The sequence below is a fragment of the Vulpes lagopus genome, chromosome 6, assembly GCF_018345385.1.
Source record: "Vulpes lagopus strain Blue_001 chromosome 6, ASM1834538v1, whole genome shotgun sequence".
Taxonomy (NCBI): domain Eukaryota; kingdom Metazoa; phylum Chordata; class Mammalia; order Carnivora; family Canidae; genus Vulpes; species Vulpes lagopus.
The window spans coordinates 126,720,669-126,738,939 of record NC_054829.1 but is presented as its reverse complement, the minus strand read 5'-3'; the positions used below and the strand labels follow the sequence as shown (position 1 = coordinate 126,738,939).

Below are 18,271 nucleotides of genomic sequence, written 5' to 3'. Positions count from 1 at the left end.
GTAATTCTCCTTTTTGGTGGGGTCTTTGGTTTTGGAATTAAGGTGATGCTGGCCTCATAGAATGAGTTTGGAAGTACTCCATCTCTTTCTATCTTTCCAAACAGCTTTAGTAGAATAGGTATGGTTTCTTCTTTATTTTTTTTTAATTAATTTTTATTGGTGTTCAATTTACCAACATACAGAAAAACACCCAGTGCTCATCCCATCAAGTGTCCACCTCAGTGCCCGTCACCCATTCCCCTCCAACACCCGCCCTCCTCCCCTTCCACCACCCCTAGTTCGTTTCCCCGAGTTAGGAGTCTTTATGTTCTGTCTCCCTTCCTGATATTTCCCAACATTTCTTTTCCCTTCCTTTATATTCCCTTTCACTATTATTCATATTCCCCAAATGAATGAGAACATACACTGTTTGTCCTTCTCCGATTGACTTATTTCACTCAGCATAATACCCTCCAGTTCCATCCACGTTGAAGCAAATGGTGGGTATTTGTCGTTTCTAATTGCTGAGTAATATTCCATTGTATACATAAACCACATCTTCTTTATCCATCATCTTTCGATGGACACCGAGGCTCCTTCCACAGTTTGGCTATTGTGGCCATTGCTGCTAGAAACATCGGGGTGCAGGTGTCCCGACGTTTCATTGCATCTGAATCTTTGGGGTAAATCCCCAGCAGTGCAATTGCTGGGTCGTAGGGCAGGTCTATTTTTAACTCTTTGAGGAACCTCCACACAGTTTTCCAGAGTGGCTGCACCAGTTCACATTCCCACCAACAGTGTAAGAGGGTTCCCTTTTCTCCGCATCCTCTCCAACATTTGTTGTTTCCTGCCTTGTTAATTTTCCCCATTCTCACTGGTGTGAGGTGGTATCTCATAAGATCTAAATGTGAGACAAGAGTCCATCAAAATCCTAGAGGAGAACACAGGCAACACCCTTTTTGAACTCGGCCACAGTAACTTCTTGCAAGATACATCCACGAAGGCAAAAGAAACAAAAGCAAAAATGAACTATTGGGACTTCATCAAGATAGGAAGCTTTTGCACAGCAAAGGATACAGTCAACAAAACTAAAAGACAACCTACAGAATGGGAGAAGATATTTGCAAATGACATATCAGATAAAGGGCTAGTTTCCAAAATCTATAAAGAACTTCTTAAACTCAACACCAAAGAAACAAACAATCCAATCATGAAATGGTTTCTTCTTTAAACGTTTGATAGAATTCCCCTGGGAAGCCATCTGGCCCTGGACTCTTGTGTCTTGGGAGGTTTTTGATGACTGCTTCAATTTCCTCCCTGGTTATTGGCCTGTTCAGGTTTTCTATTTCTTCCTGTTCCAGTTTTGGTAGTTTGTGGCTTTCCAGGAATGCTTCCATTTCTTCTAGATTGCCTAATTTATTGGCGTATAGCTGTTCATAATATGTTTTTAAAATCGTTTGTATTTCCTTGGTGTTGGTAATGGTTCCTCAAAGAGTTAAAAATAGACCTGCCCTACGACCCAGCAATTGCACTGATGGGGATTTACCCCAAAGATACAGATGCACTGAAACGCTGGGACACCTGCACCCCGATGTTTCTATCAGCAATGTCCACAATAGCCAAACTGTGGAAGGAGCCTCGGTGTCCATCGAAAGATGATGGATAAAGAAGCTGTGGTCTATGTATACACTGGAATATTCCTCAGCTATTAGAAATGACAAATACCCACCATTTGCTTCAACGTGGATGGAACTGGGGGGTATTATGCTGAGTGAAATAAGTCAATCGGAGAAGGACAAACAGTGTATGTTCTCATTCATTTGGGGAATATAAATAATAGTGAAAAGGAATATAAGGGAAGGGAGAAGAAATGTGTGGGAAATGTCAGAAAAGGAGACAGAACATAAAGACTCCTAACTCGGGGAAACGAACTAGGGGTGGTGGAAGGGGAGGAGGGTGGGGGGGTGGGGGTGAATGGGTGATGGGCACTGAGGGGGGCACTTGACGGGATGAGCACTGGGTGTTATTCTGTATGTTGGTAAATTGAACACCAATAAAAAATAAATTTATTAAAAAAACAAAACAAAACAAAACAAAACAAACAAACAACAACAAAAAACGTACTCCTGGAGGTTAGGCCTTTGTAAGGCATAGATTAAAAGAAATGTTCACAGTGACCTGATGCGATCTTTTTCCAAAAGAATTCACTCTCAGGCAATTGCTTCCAGTTTGGCTATGGCAGTTTATGGCAGTTTGGCTATGGCAGCTTATTGAACAAGGTCCATTTTGCTTTCTTTTTTATTTTATTTATTTTATTTTATTTTATTTTATTTTATTTTATTTTATTTTATTATTTTATTTATTTATTTTATTTTATTATTTTATTTATTTTATTTTATTTTATTTTAATTATTTTATTTATTTATTTATTTATTTATTGTTTCTTAAATCTAGTGACCTTGCTTTAGCACCACAAATAGATTAGTTCCTCCCAGAAGACACCTAGGGCAAGTGGCAACTAATCACCTATTACAATTTTCACAGACGTTCCTCTCTCTCTTCAACTGTTTCTTCCAAAATAGGAAGTATGAAAATATGCCTGCAAACTGGAAACTGTAAATCGTGACTCTGATGTACTAAGTGACTGGAATATGTGCTGTGTATGTTTGTCCATTACTGACCCAGAAAGGTGGTGCCATCAGAACACTGTGGCCTTGTTCTCCAGCTGAGCAGTGGGTTCTACAGCTTCGCTGCAGCCATGATGGTCTCTCCTCAATGTTGCACCATGCATTGCTTTATGAGAGGGGGGTTCCAGGGCTGAACCCCTGCACGCAGACCTCTAAACTCACACCCCAGCAGAGGCTGTCCCAGCTGCCATCACTACAGTGTGTGCAGCCCCGATGGCCTCCCAACTCTGGGGGACAGAAAAGAAGGTAATCATAATGGAGCTGGCCTGGGGAGCCTGAGCCAGATTGTCTTGCAGTATGGCGCCAGGTGATGCCACAGTGCTTGGCCCAGACAATGGCCAGTATAGACTGTTTTAATCTAATTCATTTCTAATAAAGTTGAAAATTAGATACATGAAATGATTTGCTCTGGGGGCATGCTAAAACTTAAATTCAAACCTGGGGTGTGCTTGACTCCAGCACTTGCGCTCCTTGATTATTAGTCAAAGAACAATCCACCTCACCTAAAGAGTCTTTTTTTTTTTTTTAACATAAGATTTTGAAAACTTTCTTCAAATGCTTCTTTTACAATCAGCCCTGTTTTTCAAACATGTAAGTTTCTGATTTCAGGTATAAGGATATATTGAAGATTAGCAAAAACTCTACGCATAATTGTTAGTTGGATGAATGCATCTCTTGCAATCCCATTCTTTTACTGAGGAGGCAATGTATACTTTCTTTCTTTCTTTTTTTTTTTTTCTTAGACTTATTTATATGAGAGAGAGAGAGAGAGAGCCAGAGAGAAAGTATGTGCAGACACCACAGTGGCGGGGAGAGGGCAGAGGAAGAGCGAGAATCTTCAGCAGACTCCCGCTGGGCACGAGCCTGCCCCAGGGCTCAGTCTCTCCATCCTGATTATGACCTGAGCCTAAACCAAGCGTGGGTTACTCAACCTACCCAGCCACCCAGGACCTCCAGGCAATTTATAGTTTTAAAGAAATTTTATAGTACCTTATGGAAACCAAATTTACAACCCAAGTTTCTTGCCTCACCTGGCTATATTCTGGTTAATAACAGTAACCCAGATACTACAAATACAGATAAATATAAGACATATTACTTCATTTAGCTAGAACAGTAATGATTGCATAAAGTAGCGGATGACACATCACTACTTTGACTTACAGAAGTTCTTCACAGAGTATGGCATTAAGAGAGACATAGAAAATTAAGGTTACTATGGCTCAACGAGGTCACCTGATCTAGGCTACCTGTGCTGAGAGGAGACCACTACATGGGTGCCAGGCAGATGAGGCAACTGGCTACCCAGGCCCTACTTGACTGCAACATCCCCCCACCCCCTACCACCCCTGGACTGTGAGGATCACCTATAACCAGGCTGATAAAGACTCAGCATGCTTTTTGTATGGTCACATCATTTATTAAAATATTAAAATTCTACTCCAGTTGGTAGAAAGTCTGTCTCCCAAATCCTCAGAGTGCCCCTCCTACCTAACAGGTCTTTCCAGTTCCTGATCTCTATATTTCTTTCCTTTTCCTTAGGGAAACAAAGGGTAAGTACTAGGCAGTGGGATGCCTCCAGGACTCTCATTTCCTTGTTCATCATCTGCCTCTGACCCAACATTGTGTCTGATACACTGATTAGACAGCAGAGTCCTAGAGATTTTTGATTAATTTTATTTTGAATCCCTGTCAGTCATGCTAATATAATTAAATGTTTCATGAAGTTATTAGCTAATCATTTAATATCTCTTAATTATATAGTAGTAGAGTTATGAAACATGATGCATAAGATTTTATTCATTTTTTTATTTTTTAATTTAAATTCAATTTGCCAGCATAGAGTATAACACCCAGTGCTCATCACATCACATGCCCTCCTTAGTGCCCATCACTCAGTTACCCCATCCCCCAACTCTCCTCCCCTCTAGCAACTCTCAGTTTGTTTCCCAGAGTTAAGAGTCTCTCATGGTTTGTCTTATTCTCTGATTTTTCCCCATTCAGTTTCCCCTCATTCCCTTATGTTCTCTTGCACTATTTCTTATGTTCCACAAATGAGTGAAATCCTATGATAATTGTCTTTCTCTGATTTACTTATTTCATTTAGCGTAACACCCTTCAATTCCATCTACACTGATGTAAATGGTAGGTGTCCATCATTTCTGATGGCTGAGTACTATTCCATTGTGTATATATATATATCATCTCTTTTTATCCATTCACCTGTCAAAGGACATCTCAGCTCCTTCCACAGTTTGGCTATTGTGAACATTGCTGCTATTATCATTATGGTGCAGGTACCCCTCTCTTTCACTACATCTCTATCTTTGGGGTAAATAACCCAAAGTAGTGCAATGGCTGTAGGGTGGCTCTATTTTTAACTTCTGGAGAAACCTCCATACTGTTTTCCAGAGTGGCTGTACCAGCTTACATCCCCATCAACAGTGCAAGAAGGTTCCCCTTTTTCCATGCCCTCACCAACATTTGTTGTTTCCTGTCTTGTTAATTTTACCCATTCTCACCAGTGTAAAGTGGTATCTCATTGTGGTTTTGACTTGTATTTCCCTGATGTTTTGCCCATGTCCTGACTGAATTGTTTGCCTTCTGGGTGGTAAGTTTGACATTTTTTTTTATTATCTTGGATGCTAGCCCTTTATCTGATATCATGGAACCAGAAAAGATCCCACTCAAATAGTCAGATGATTGTTGAAAACAAACAAACAAACAAACACAGCTGGGGGCATCATGATGCCTGACTTCAAGGTATATTACAAAGCTGTGATCATCAAGACAGTGTGGTACTGGCACAAAAACTGACATAGTCATCAGTGGAACAGAATAGAGAACCCAGAATTGGATCCTCAACTCTATGGTCAACTAATCTTTGACAAAGCAGGAAAGACTATCCAATGGAAAAAGACAGTCTCTTCAATAAATGGTGTTGGGAAATTGGACGGCCACATCCAGAAGAATGAAACTAGACCATTCTCTTACATAATGCATAAGATTTTTAAATCAAGTATTACATTAAAATTGCTACGTGTACAATCGGTGGTGGGAAGTAAATGTTTCAAATCACAGACTATAGAGCTAGACTAACTTAGGTCTGAATATTGCTTCTATACGACAATCTACGGAGGATGAAAGTGCTCTAAGATTCCATTGCTTTATTTATGAAATGGAGATAATCTTAAATGTCTTCACCCCTCACATCCAGGTTACCTAATGGATCCTGAGCCAGAGAATTACTATCTCTATCTGATACCAAACGTTTTAAATCTGAATGGAATCTTACCATGTATTTCCCTTTGCTTTTTATTTAAACTTTTTTTTTTCAGCATTTAAAATTCCTCTCAATGAAAGTATAGTATAGGTATCTCTCTGAGGAAAATTCAATGAATAGTATTCCTTATAGAGCATTTCAGAAGAAATTTCACATTCTTTAAAAGCTCAGGTTCCTGGGGCACCTGGGTAGCTCAGTGGTTGAGCATGTGTCTTTGGCTTGGGTTGTGATCCCGGGGTCCTGGATCAAGTCCCACATTGGGCTCCCAGTATGGAGCCTGCCTCTCTCTCTGCCTATGTCTCTGCCTCTCTCTCTCTCTGTCTCTCATGAATAAACAAATAAAACCTTTAATTAATTAATTAATTAATTTAAAAAGGGGAAGACAATTATGTATATTAGATTATATGTGGATACTGTTCTATTGCAGTCTTTTTTATGGATACTTTTCATGAATGGTTAATTGAATAATATTAGGGTAAAACCAGTGATATTCTATCCAATGGGGAAAATAGTAAAATAGATAACATTTTACATTGTGATATTATGTCACCTATTTCTATGCATACCAATAAAATGTACTGTCAGTATGTTCTTGATCTTTTCAATATATTTGGGGAAAAAGGTTGATGTTCATGAAATGTCTCTTTTCAACATATACCATAAAAAGGGCACAAAGTTTTTGTTACTAAGATATTTCTGTTGTAAATATCACATCAAAAATATAAATATTTGACATTTTCAGGATATGACCTGATAAAATTGCTTATGCACTAGAATAAATTACTTAAATTTTCAAAAAAAAAATGTCTTTAATTAAAGAAAAATCCTAAGAAGACAAAAAAAAAAAACACACAACAGAGATGATAATATGAACTGTACAGATACATTAAATTTGTAGAGAAATCATCCAAGGAAAACATAAAATAAAAACTATAAAGTGGGTTAAAAATTCATTTTTAAATAGATTTAAGACAAGTAAACTTTAATGCATTTTTAAATTTTACATTTGATTTGGGTTAAATGAAACCAAATGCAGATAGCTGTAATAGATTTCCATAGGAGTTAACTGGAAAGAAACTAATCGTAATAATGAGTAATTGATTGATATCAAAACTGAATCTATGTCTAAGATGCATAGAGATTAGTCAGATTAAAGGAAGCATGTTTTGGGTAAAGAAATCTGGGCCAAGGTCAAGAGGTAAGTGAGAACATGGGGGGATGAAAGTTGAGCTGCCTGAAACTTAGAGTTGGTAGTTACAGAATGGGAGATGGTGTGGAAGGGTGAGGAAAGGGGAAAAATGAAGAAATGAGTAATTGAACAGGAGCACAAAAGTAAATTTCAGAGTAAAAAACATATTAATCAGTTTGATTTTAAGAACAAAAAAGATGCTTTTACAATGTCAGAGGAACAGCAGGAGCAAATTTGCTTTGTAGCTGAAGGAGGAGAATGTATCAAGGGGACTAAGACTGGAGGCTGAAGGACAAAATAGAAGGTAATTGTGGAAATTTAGGTAGCTAAGATCTTAAATAAACTAAGCTGAAGTGGCATCTATGCGCAGTGGAAAGGAGAAGAGATTGGAGAGGAACTTTGGAAAACAGAATGAATCGCACTTAGATGCTGCTTAGAAGAAGTCTAGAGGAAGGGAATGAAAAAAGATTGATAAATCTCTAAAACCCTTTGGAAAGGAATGTTGTCTTTTCATTACCATCATTTGGGACTTTTTTTTAAAAAAGCTTTTAAAATGGCATCTAATTGTTGGCTTAATTTGCATTTTCTTCTTACATTGATAGAACATCAGAGAACATGGAACATTTTCCTAAATATCTGTCAATTGTCTTTGCTATTTTATAACATGAAATCTTTTCCCTTTTTCTTAGTGAATATTTGGAGAGAGGAAAAGATGGTATAATCATATTTTTAAAGATATCTATTTTTTATTGAATTACCAATGACTGTTTTCCCAATTCTATTATTCTAAATTTGTATTTTCTTTTTTATCTAACTTCCCTTAGATAATCTTATTAATCTTTTATTTCAGGCATTTTTTATTATATCTAACTGAACAAAATCCTTCAAGGTTCAATTTGTATTAATGCTTTAATTCACGCACTTAGAAACATATATATTAAGTACCCCTTGTATACCTGTAACTGCCCTGGGCCTTTAGAAAGACTTTTTTTAGCCCTAAATAAGAATTTGTGCAAAGTACTCCATCATTTGTCTATCATGGCAATATTAATGATACTTTCACCTTGGCATTTAGGGCATTCAATTAAAATTGTCACTTTATTTTTTCTAACGACTGCTCCAGGTTCATGGAAAGCTAGTAGTAAAATAGCTTTTACTCAATAACTATAGTTCCTGTACTAGAACTGTAGTTTTTATGTAAACCATAGCTGCTTATTTCAATCTTTTAAATAGTTTCTGATGTCAATGACCAAACTTTCCTCAGTAAAATGACCACTATCAGTTACATCAAACTTTGACTTATCTCCATATGAAACAGAAACAGAAAATAACTTTCAGTGAGACTTGTGTATCTGAGAATTCTTTTGTCTTCTTAAATGCTTGACAAACTAAAAGCTGGTAAAAGTCTTGATTAAAATGTTGAAGTCAAATTGCTGTGGATGTTGCTCTAAGTAAGTAGCACTTAGGCTTTTGGTTTCTGAGATTAACAAAAACCAAAGAAAGATCCAGCTAACTTAAGCAAAGGAAAGAGGATTTATATAAAGGATAGTGAAATAGGTAAAGCTAAACATTCAGGGCAACACTGGGAATGCCAGCAGAAGTTTGGGACAGTCTCACCAGGATGAAGCCTGAAAATAATGTAATTTAATAAATCTTCAGCCTCTGTATTATAGATTAATGTTCACAGAAGTGTAGATTATCTGAGTGTCAGGGGCAGGAGATATTTTGATTGAGCCAATTTGCATCACATACTGCCTCTGCCTGTTGTCATAGAGATTGGGATCTGCTCCCAGGAAAAGAAGGGGTAATAAGGCAAAAACAAAAGAAATTATCTTACATACCCTACCTGTCCAAAGTCTTAGGCAAGTACTAACCCACTCCTTTTTCTATAAATACAATTCCTAAAATGTTCCTGTTTTACATCGTGTGTCTCAATTAAAAACAATCTTTTTCCATTTACAGTAGGAGAAAACCAAAAATGATTTTTGGCTAATGCTTCCAAAGGTGATGTATATGTTCGTTGAGTTATGTATATTTTTTGGTTTGCTCTGTCATTATAGCATCTCAATACCCTGTGGCCTATGGACAAAATCAACCAACGCACTTTGTGTATAATATTGGACAAAAGCAAAAGAAAGGAAATATATGTGAAAGAGTAAGCAATGCTACAAATGACTATGCAAAGTAAACTTGTCATTGATTTTTTAAAAATTTCTACTTCATATGATTTCATCTTCGTCAGAGTATTCTCAGGATACTTCCTTATTTTTTTAGTCTTGTAAATGGAACTAAGTTATCCATCCCTTGTTTTTGGATCCTCTGTGGATCCTATTACGTCGTCTTATTTAATATTTATTATTAGGCCTGTTATTACATAGAAACATTCCACAGTATTACTTGGATCTACCCATATTTCTGTAGCAAACTCTCCACTTCTTGATTATCGGGTCATTCATTCTGGTAAAACATGTAACCCTGTTCCATTGCAAGAAGAATTGAAAAGACAGGCTTGTAGAAATATCATTTTGCTATATTAAAATATATATATATGGAAGACAGAGGCCATCTTCCTAAGTGCAAAAAAAAAAAAGATTTTGAGGTATAATATTACATATAAGAATGTGCAGTAACAAAACCTTCTTCTAACTCTATTTTCTAGGTTAATCTGTTCATAGATTTAGCTTTCTGGGTAAGGACAGGAAAGCAACATATATTTGTCATGGGTTTATATTGTAAACAACATTGTGCAGAAAAGCCAACTTCACCTCCTGGGGTGTTGTCTCTCCTGGAACTACAGCTGCATATGCATCCACTTTTTAATAAAGCCAGTTGCTTCTGTCATTGGAGTAGCAGAATGAATGGTTTCAAAACATTATTTTATTTCAGTTGAAGACAGTGCTTGTGGAATAGAATGATAATTTTTGAAGCATTTAGTTAGTCCAAGGCTGGAGGTTCCTGAGCAAGCATGCTTCTAGTCTAAAAATAAAATAGACATCTACAGTAAGTTTCTGTCTGATTAAAAAAAAAAAATCTTCCCCCCAACCCCAGATCTGAAAGGATTCTAATGTAAGCACTTGAAGCCACCACGTAGTTGGCTGTTCACCTGAAGTGTGGAGACATATTAAGGAGTAAAATTTAATTATTTTTGTTGGTAACTTTACATTCATAAGTGTCTGTGGCTACGTTACCTTGAGAGGAGGAAAACTATTTTTTAAGGTTTCTTCCTGCCACTATGAACATTTTAATCATAAGCTCATTATGCAAATTGTGGTCTACATGAGAAAGAAGATAGCTGATATTCTAAAAAATCTGTTATCCGGTACACTTGTTTATGAAGATATTTTTTCTACAGTAGGAACAAATGTATTTTTCCCATTCTAGGCCCACTCCTAGAGGTCCAACTATAGGCTTCTTCCAAAAAATTTCTTGAGATTAATTATTTACTGAAATTGTTTGGCTTTTTTGATAATAGCCTACATTCACAAAAGTACACAAACCATCTGGGCACAGCTCAATGAATTTTCACAAACTGGGCACTTCCGTACAAGCAGCAGTGAGAATATAAAATAAAACATTACACATTCTTCAGAAGGTCCAATATACTTTCTTCTGGTTTCAATACCCACAAGAGTAGCAACCTTCCTGATTTCTATTGCCATAGATTAGTTTTGTGTGGTTTTGAATATTCTATGAATATAATCAAATAGACTTTTAAAAATTTTATATTTTTTAAGATTTTATTTAAATTCCAGTTAGTTAACATACAGTATAATATTAGTTTCAGGTGTACAATATAGTGTGATTCAATACTCCTATACATCACCTGGTGCTCATTACAGCAAGTGCATTCCTTAATTCTTGTCACCTAGTTTAGCCATCCCCTCAACCAACCTCCCATCTGGTGATCATCAGCTTGTTCTCTATAGTTAAGAGTCTGTTTCTTAGTTTGCCCCCCTCCTTTCTTTTTCCCCTCTTTGTTCATTTTGTTTCTTAAATTCCACATATGAGTGAAATCATATGGTGTTCGCCTTGGTCTGACTTATTTTACTTTACATAATATTCTCTGGCTCTATCCAGGTCATTGCAAAAGACAAGATTTCCCTCTTTTCCTTCATCAGTTGATGGACATTTGAACTGTTTCAGTAATTTGGCTATTTTTGTTTTTCCTCTTCTCTTCTCTTTTCTCTTCCCTTCCTTTTTCTTTTCTTTTTTCTTTTTATCGTCATTGTCATCATTGCCATCATTCCTGGCTTCTTTAGCTCATTAAATTCTGTATGAGATCTATCCATATTGTCTTTACCGACCAATTATTTAATCCTTTTCTCTTCAAGTTATCCAGTCAAACCCAGAATCAACAGATTCTTCTTCTAGACATCAGTCCATTTAAACCTAGTGAACGTCAATTCAAAATTCTACTTCTTATGAGAATTTTCCATTTTTTACTCATGGTTAGGGCCACTCCTAAGAGAGAATGTCAAAGTCATCTATTTCTGAGTAATGACAACTTACAAGATAAAACATTTATATACTATGTTTTATATTTATAATTTTTAATTTTTGCTCATACAGTTATAAGTTATTCTTTGTAGCTTGAGTTTGAGGGGTGGGGAGGTCCTATGAGAAGAGATAGTATACTCAGAGTGTGATAAACCTACTCATATAACTCACTTGTACCTTCAGGACCTGCCAGGGATTTTCATATATACATTGGCACATAAAGGTGGGACACTTCTGGTCATGCCCCCATGTATGCTTAGGCAGATCAAAAAGTATTGAGAACATGAGACACCTGGGTGTCCAAGGTCGGTAGGTTCAATATTCCCTGAAGAGCAAGTATTATTTTTACTTTTTTTGGTTTGTTTTTGTTTTTTAAAATTAGAATATTTTTTTAAAAAATTAGAATATTTATTGTTTAAGAAACAGTTTTTTAAAAAGTCCATATTTGAGGATTACCTGTTATCATAATCTTATCATTGACTCCTACATGATACCGATCTGCCATTAACATTTCTATCAGCACTGGATCTGTTAGGTTATTATGAAAAAATGGTAGACCTGCTGACTCTTTAGTCTTGACCAGCTCAATTGTTTTCTTTTCCTCTGAACTCTAGAAAATAGAGAAAGATTTTCAAATAACAGGAGTACAGATTAGGACAATTTTTCTGGATGTGGGTTTAAGGAACAACACAAGCTTCAATTTAGAGGAACAATGCAAACATGCTGACGTCTGCAGAATTCCCACAAGTTATATACATACCCTATATGATCTATCCCCCTTAGTATGGATGGAACTTGTGAAAAGGAGATCTCACTACTATTATATGTCAAAAGGGTGAGCCAAACCTACTCAGGAGAGTCATTTAAAACTATAAGAGGGTCAATGGCGCATGTCTGGCTCAGTCAACAGAGCATGTGACTCTTAATCTCAGAGTAATGAGTTCAAGCCCCATGTTGGGCATGGAGCCTACTTTAAAAATAAATAAATAAAATAAAATCCTTTGGGGATCCCTGGGTGGCTCAGTGGTTGAGCACCTGCCTTTAGCCCAAGATGTGATCCTGGAGTCCCAGGATCCAGTCCCTCATCAGGCTCCCTCATGGAGTCTGCTCCTCCCTCTGTCTGTGTCTCTGCCTCTTTCTCTCTGTGTCTCTCATGAATAAGTAAAATCTTAAAAAAAATTAAAATTAAAATTAAATTAAATTAAAAAACTACAAGAGGGTCGAAGGTAAAAAGGAAAATAAAATAAAATTATAAAACAAAACTAGAGTATTTTTCTTAGCTGAATGCTGATATCTATGTGCTGGCCTGAAGGAAAACAATAGCCAGGTTGGGGGACCATGGGGCAAAGAATTGTAGGTGAGCTCTAGGCTCTAGTATGGTAACTGACTGACACCTAGCAAGAAAACAGGGACATCAATCATGCAGCTATGAGACAACTTCTGCTGAAAAACTGTGAGCTCAGAAGAAGACCCTGAACCTTAGATAGGAATCACAGAACTGTCTGGACTCTCATTTCAACCTGGTAAAATGCTAAGAGGAAGATCCAGAAAAGCTGTTCCTAGACTCTCCACTCAGGGAAATTGTCAGATGATAAGTTTGTCTTGTTATAAGCTTTCAGGTATGTGTTCATAGCAACAGAAAACCAGTACACATACTCAGGACCATTGAGAATACTTAACAGTTTTAAGAAATATATTTTCCCTTTTCTTCATGTGCATTTTGATTATGGCCTAATGGGAATTTGCTAACCCTGCCTTCACTATTAGTTATTCATAGTGAATAAATGTCCAGCTTGACATCAGACTGCCGGGGGCGGATTCCACTCAGCTCCTTCTTAGCTATAACTAGGGGCATCTAGCCCCGTGACACTTTCCCCTCAAAGACAATTAAGAATATAATATTAATTCTTTCATAGGGTTTATACTAAGAATTAACTGAGTATATTAAATATATAAATAATAAATGTCTGTTGATGCTGTTATTGAGTTATAACTTCAGGTTTGATCAACATGACATCAACAATATCGTGGACTAATACTACATCCTACAAGATGGTAAATCAGATAATGGGCCTGAAAACTCTATTATGGCACAGAACTAGAGGGCTGAAATATGCCAGAAGCACAATATCTCAGAGGCAGTTCCTTCCAGGTGAAAGCAATCTACTCTGTTTTAATTTGTGTTCCATTGAAAATGTAATTCCTAGATCAATAAAAGCATGCCAGGTGCCAAGGTATATATTTGCATGTTCTAATAAGCAGAATATATCTAGATAGCAGGCACTGTTGGACTTATTCAGTAAGTTTACTAATTGATTATTAGAGATTTATTAGTATTTTACAGTAATTAAAGTAGTAAAAAGAATACGGATAGACTATGAATCACAGAGCTGGCATTTTCAAGTTTTTGATGTTTGCAAAAATCTTTAATTCCCCAGGGATGGAAAATAACATTTTGTTCTTTTCATTGTTATGAGCATGAATATATCCTTCCTGTCACAAATTGACTAGACTCCAAAAGTTAAGTCGCCAATATGGGAATGCTACTATGTACCAAACACCTCATTCTACTTTTACACTCAGGAATTGAAAAAAATGATCACATTGGATTCAGAAACTCACTGCAATTAGGGTGAGACAAATTTTGTTAGAATTTAAATTATCACCTTCCTCTTCACAGTACCCAACCCGCACAGTGAACTTCATTTAAAGTCTGGTTTCCCGGGAATTAGTATTAGCCTGAAGCTTAGATCCAATTGCCTTTAAAGTTTTCCTCTTATAAGTACATGAGATATAGAGTCCCAGTTTCTTGAAGGGACAAGAAAAACTAAAGGAAGACAAGGAGCATACATGCATGTTTTCTTTCTTTCTTTCTTTCTTTCTTTCTTTCTTTCTTTCTTTCTTTTCTTTCTTCTTCATTTCTTCATGTTTTCTTAAGATATTCATTTTTTTCTAAGTCTCATATTATCTGTCTTTTTCAAAGCTTTCTGGACTCTTTCTATTTGGTACATTTTCATTTATGAAATGTTAGAGTCCCGGACACTTGGATGGCTCAACAGTTGGACATCTGCCTTTGGCTCAGAGCGTGACCCAGGAGCCCCGGGGATCGAGTCCCACATTGGGCTCCCTGCATGGAGCCTGCTTCTCCCTCTGCCTGTGTCCCTGCCTCTCTCTCTCTCTCTCTCTCTCTCTCTGTGTGTGTGTGTGTGTCCGTCTCTCATGAATAAATAAATAAAATCTTAAAAAAAAAGAAATGTTAGGATCTGAAGATATTGTGATACTCAAATTAGACCTTTTTGATATTTGAGCACAAATCTGAAGGAAGTACAGGAGTAAGCCATATGGATAACTATGAATAGAAATGTCTGCACAGAAAAGACAGCTTATGCAAAGTCCTGAGACCTGTTCCAAGAAACAGCATCAAGACCAAGGTGGCAAAAAAAAAAAAAAAAAGAGAAAAAAAAAAAAAAAACAACCAAGGTGGCTTTAATGGATGAAGAAGCAGAATAATAATAAGAGATGAAGTCTCTTAAGATATAATAAGGGCCTAAGCTGCATAGGGTCTTGGAAGCTTTTTTACAGCCTTGTATTTTTATACTGAATAATAGAAGAAGACAATCAATGGTTTTGAAGATAGGTTTGGCATAAGCAAACTTATATTTTAATCAGACTAAACTGACTGTTGTCTGTAAAACAGATTGTGGAGAAAAAGAAGAGAAATAGATTTTTACCTGTTGAGGTAGCTAAGAATTTTTTTTATTTTTTGGATTTACTCACATAAACCAATTTAATTGAATACAAATATAAGATAAATGTATTTAAAATAAAATATTCATATATGTGTGTGTGTGTGTGTGTGTGTGTGTGTGTGTGTGTGTATTCATGCCTGGGTGGCTCAGGGGGTTGAGCGCCTGGACCTGATCCTGGAGTCCCGGGATCAATCCCACGTCAGACTCCCTGCATGGAGCCTGCTTTTCCCTCTGCCTGTGTCTTTGCCTCTCTCTCTCTCTGTAAGTCTCTCATGAATAAATAAATAAAATCTTTAAAGAATTATATACATATATATATATATATATTCATAGATTTAAAGAACAGATTATCTAAGACAAGTACTGCAAAAGACAGAGATCAGGCAATTTTGGAGACCCCCTTCACCTGGAGTCTCCAAAATTTCTCTCCATGATGCACTGTGAATTCAAAACCTAACAGTCCAGAGGCAGAGAGTCCATTCATGATTGAAACTGTTGAAAGTGAAAAGCAGTGGCTCAGCTTGGGTCAAGAATCCTCTCCAAACCTATATCTGAGGATGGATTTGTGAGTGACCAGTGGTGGCCCAGCCTCAGTTACATGACACTATGGCTAGGTAAACAGTCTGCTTCCTAAGGAAGAGAAGAATCGTGGCAAGCAAGGCAAAACAAAATATCATATATATTATTATAATGTAATTATTAATCATACACAGGTGAGAAATTTAAAGTACAAAGGTACTTCTATTTTTGTTTTTTAAAAGATACTTCTATTTTTGAATTGATGCTTATAAAGTTATATGTAATTGTAATTTATATATGTATCCTTTAACATTAATTTACTTTTTAAATTACTTAAATAATTTAAGTAATTTTACTTAAAATTTACTTAATTTTACTTTTTAAAAATAAGTAAGTTTGAATATAAACCAAAAATTCTTTCACAACTAATTTGTGGTTTGTTAATCTACAGTGTTTGCTCTGTTTTAGTTTTGAGAACATCATACTTTTTATTTGTTTGTGGAGGAACAACAGTAATAATAATACCAAACTTTAACAAACTTGATCCTCAAGGCATATTTTGTTCATTCATATGCGAATAAAAAGACATTTATCCAGTACTAGAAAACAATCATACTAGAAAACAATCACGATATCTAGATTATCCCAATTTAACTACAATCAGTATTGGTGCCAAAACAATTCTATTAGATATTCATAAATCAATAGCTTGCTTTCTAGAAAACCTACCTATAAAGCCAACAGAACAGATTTTGACCATTGACAATTTTCTTAGCTAGTGGTATACAAATTGGCTTATTATTAAATTATTCCAGATTCTCTTCATGGCTACTTTTTATTTCTTTGGTCTCAGGATTGATAGAAATTTATTGTTCCTATTTATAGATGTTTTCTGGGAAATATAAATTTAGAGAATGGGTTTCAAAGCTTCCCCATAAATTATCTGTAGTTCTCATAAGGGAATTTTCTTTTTATATCATGAAAAGAAATTGAGAATTGTAAAATCTGTTCAATCTGTTGGTTGAATAACATAGTATACTTATATGCCAAACTACTGGGTTGACTTCCAGAAACATTTGTCATTCTTTCTCTCCGAGTACAAATACAAAAACATAGAGAAATATACCAAAGTGCATGTGTTTCCAGCATGAAGAAAGTAGAAAAGTCGGACTTGAGGAACTAGGATCCCAAAGAGTAAGGAAAGAGACTGAAGTGAGCCCAGCATCCTAAGGTATTTTCCTTCAAGGTATTTGTCAATTAAATGCAGCATTAAGTGGCTAAAAAAATTGAACAGAAAGTAGCTCGCAGGGACTGAGAAACTTAGTTGAGCTTTCAATAGCCTCTAGGGACTGATACACTTACTGTTCACGATTACATTCAAGTGCTAGCTGCACTTGATTTTTGACAGAATGGAGTACATTAGTGGTTCCAAATTCCTGTCCTCTTTTCCCATCCACCCCCTGCCCCCAGTTTTAGAATTCAATTCATTGAATTTATAATTCAATTCATAAGCTTCCAAGAAAGTTAGGAGCAGCCAGGAAACAACAAATAAGATGGCACAGGGGCCTGGTTAGATAAAAGTTAGAGATTAAACCAAGGAAGAAAATTCTTATTAAAAATCCCAGGTAGAGGAGAATCTCAGTGGTTCAATGGTTGAGCATCTGCCTTTGACTCAGGTTGTGGTCCCGGGGTCTTGAGATCAGGTCCTGCATCAAGCTCCCTGGAGGTAGCCTGCTTCTTCCTCTGCCTATGTTTCTGCCTCTCTCTCTTTGTGTTTCTCATGAATAAATAATTAAAATCTTCAAAAATATTCCCAAGTAGAGGGGTATTGGGATGGCTAAATTGGTTAAGCCTTTGCCTTTGGCTCAGGTCGTGATCCCAGGATGAAGTCCCACATCATCTTTTCCTTTTCCCTCTGCCTATGCCTCTGCTTCTTTCTCTGTGTCTCTCATGATTAAATACAATCTTAAAAAAAATCAAGTGATAATTCTAAAACTGGGGGAAAAATGTACCTATAATTAAAAGCTAAAGAATAAGCTTAACAACAGATTAGAAACAGAAAAAAAAGGGGACTATAGTATCAGTATATATGATGATAGACAAGTTTTAGATGGAGACATGAATGTAAAATACAGAAAAGAAGAAGTTGAGGGGATCCCTGGGTGGCTCAGTGATTGAGCGTTTGCCTTTGGCCCAGGGAGTGATCCTGGAGACCCGGGATGGAGTCCCACATCGGGCTCCCTGCATGGAGCCTGCTTCTTCCTCTGCCTGTGTCTCTGCCTCTCTCTCTCTCTCTCTCTGTCACTCATGAATAAATAAATAAAATCTTAAAAAAATGAAGAAGTTGAATATAAGAAACTTGGTATTA

The 18,271-nt window shown here is 36.4% G+C and overlaps 1 pseudogene; it reads right to left on the bottom strand.

The window, feature by feature from the left end:
* Window positions 1-18,271, bottom strand: part of LOC121492730 — a 68,248-nt pseudogene that overhangs the window by 35,365 nt on the left and 14,612 nt on the right.